Here is a 2,571-nt window from a genome sequence, read left to right as displayed (position 1 = left end):
TTTACTTAAGTAAATTTTTTGAGTACTTTCTCCACCCCACCACTGGTTACCGTGCAACCTGATCTCTGATGAGCAGAAATTGATAAGTGGATGGACAGGAATGCATATCAAGCGACCATGTGGCAAGTCATAAATGGTGTGTGGGATTTATTCCTCATCCATAAAACAAAACCAAAAAAACCCCCAAACTGTTTATTTCCAGTTCTGCTTGAAGAATTACTGCCTTTCTTCCACACACCCCACTATGCTGAGATTACCTTATGCTTTCTAATTTGCTTCCTAAATGAGATAAACTGTGGAGTCTATGTGACGATGTATAAAATGTCAGAAATGAGATTATTACATAAGGTTGGCAACTATAAGCAGTTCTTCTGTCTCTTAGCACATGCAGCACACAGCCTCCTCAGATACGCTGCCAGACGTTTCCAGATGGGATGAAGGATTGTCTGAGTCACTCTGAACATTTGCATAGCGCTTTGGAAAGCGTTGCCAGAAACGAGAGCACAAAACTTCAAATGTTGACGAAGTCGCTGCGCAAACAGGCATGACTAAAACATGGTGTCAGTACTGAAAATACAGAAAAGGTTTTCTCACATCCTTAGTTAATATGAGGAAACTTGCAAAATGGTACAGGTGGTGTGATTACTCAGAGGAGTCACTGCGACACAAGCGCACACAATGGTTTCATTAGCGCCACAGTGGAAGAGGAGGGAAAACTGTGGTAGCTCTCGTTAAAGGGAGAACCGCTCTCTGCAGCTCTGGTTTCTGGTTTCTTCTGCAAGGTGGAGGTTTGGGGAGGCTAATTCTGCTTGGGGCACATGTGCAGAGTGGAGATACAGCACGAGAGGGAAGTGGAGGGAGAGATAGAGCTGGTTCATTTTCAGCTCGTCCCCGTAGACTGTGGAACGGATTATACTCGCAGAGAGAGAGGGAGGGAGATGCATAGGCACTGTCTTAGCACACACTGAATACCCTGCCTCCAATCCTCTACACTGCACCGTGCACTCACTCCGCTCTCTTTCCTCCATCACACACTACTGTGCAGACACAAACACACCACTGCCATGTAGAATCTCGGCCAGAAGGGGACACCAACCTACCCGGGACCAGGAGCCAGGTATGCCTCATCCATCTATTCATCGGTTCATACTTGCTTTGGTTCATTTCTGCTTAAAAAAGAATCACAAGGCACTTGGTGAATTCCTTTCTTTTTTTTCTTTTTTTTTTTTTGGGTCGTCGCTTTAGTGATCCAGCACTTCGCCCTCTGCAGAATATTCTTGCTGTCTGCATGCACCAAGATTATCCTGCTTCTTTGCACAGCCCCNTGTACATATATATTTCGCTTTTGTTCTTGGAACTCCTTGGAATCCCTCAGAAGTAGTGTTTCACTTCAGGGAGAGATATCTGGGTTTTGCTCTGGGACTTGTTACCATCAGTGGTGGGAAGTAACGAAGTACAGGTACTTCGTTACTGTACTTAAGTACAATTTTCGTGTATCTGTACTTAAGTAGATTTAATAATGGATACTTTCTACTTTTACTCCACTACATTTTACAGTAAGTATCTGTACTTTCTACTTCACTACATTTCTACAAAACTGTCGCGTTACTCGTTACATCCAAGTCGAGTTGCTCTTTTTTTCCGTTAAAATGTGAAGTTCAGGGTCTTAAGGTGGCGCCGTAAAATCCAAGCAATAACGTGACTTAGTGTCTGTCATCCTTCGCCTCCACCTTTACTCGCACGCGGAGCTCAAAGACATGCGCAGTGGTTTCCTCTGAGCGGGAGAAGATCTGTCTAATCGTCAGTAATATAATAGCGCTGCAAAAATCATAAGTTATGGCGACATGTAAAATAAGCAGCGCTTTGCTTTCGCAGACGGTGGGGACTTAGTCCAACTTTTAGCGTCGCTTGGAAGGAAAGCTTAAAGGAAGGTAAGATCTGTGGACGTGATGCTAGCAAAGCTAGCTGTACTGACTGAGACACACATGTTGCATCTGCGATGAAAAAAAGTTGTCATGCGCTGAATTATTGTGTGGAGGTGTTGACTGAGGTGTCGCATATATGGGACAACATTGTGACCAAAGTCTGCATTGATATGACATTCAGGAACGATCCGATTCTTCTGGACGGAGCTTTACTGATTAAATTTATTTCAGCTCCAAGTATTTAATATCTATGTGTTTTATGGGAATGTGGATCTTTCAGATCAATTTGTGAAGCAATTTTGATAGGTAAAACTTAATTTTTTTGTGTCACGTAGCGCGGGGTGCTGGTCTTGACTTGGTCTCGGGTTCGGTGGTCTTGACTACAACTCTGCTACGTGGCTCCTCGGTTGCATGTCCTCCCCCACCCACCTTCTTTCCATACCCTTTCTGTTGGATTTCTTTAAAAATAAATGCCACTAGTGGCAAAAAAAGTGAAGTTCATGCTATGTTAGGACAGGAGACAAGATGTTTCCATCCCTGAAATTATGATGCATATAATCACATATCTAAGTCTAAACTATGTTACAGAGAGTAAACACAATAAAAACATGCTTTATCTGTGGCATTGTCCATTAAAATTGCACAT

At 43.1% G+C, this 2,571-nt stretch overlaps 1 protein-coding gene across 8 annotated transcripts in view; it reads left to right on the top strand.

The window, feature by feature from the left end:
* The window catches only part of LOC103151000 (SRC kinase signaling inhibitor 1-like), a 107,341-nt gene that overhangs the window by 16,534 nt on the left and 88,236 nt on the right, over positions 1–2,571 (top strand). For 2 of the 8 annotated variants that reach the window (XM_016681056.1, XM_016681061.1), the window contains exon 1: positions 891–1,117. The exons of the other annotated variants lie outside the window; for them this stretch is intronic. The gene's annotated coding sequence lies outside the window, so the exon portion shown is untranslated. Of the gene's footprint in view, positions 1–890; positions 1,118–2,571 lie in introns of those variants that run through there. 8 annotated transcript variants of the gene reach the window in all.

Source organism: Poecilia formosa, unplaced genomic scaffold (assembly GCF_000485575.1).
Source record: "Poecilia formosa unplaced genomic scaffold, Poecilia_formosa-5.1.2 Scaffold7, whole genome shotgun sequence".
Lineage (NCBI taxonomy): Eukaryota > Metazoa > Chordata > Actinopteri > Cyprinodontiformes > Poeciliidae > Poecilia > Poecilia formosa.
The sequence above is the reverse complement of the archived record's forward strand: the minus strand, read 5'-3'. Positions and strand labels throughout refer to the sequence as shown.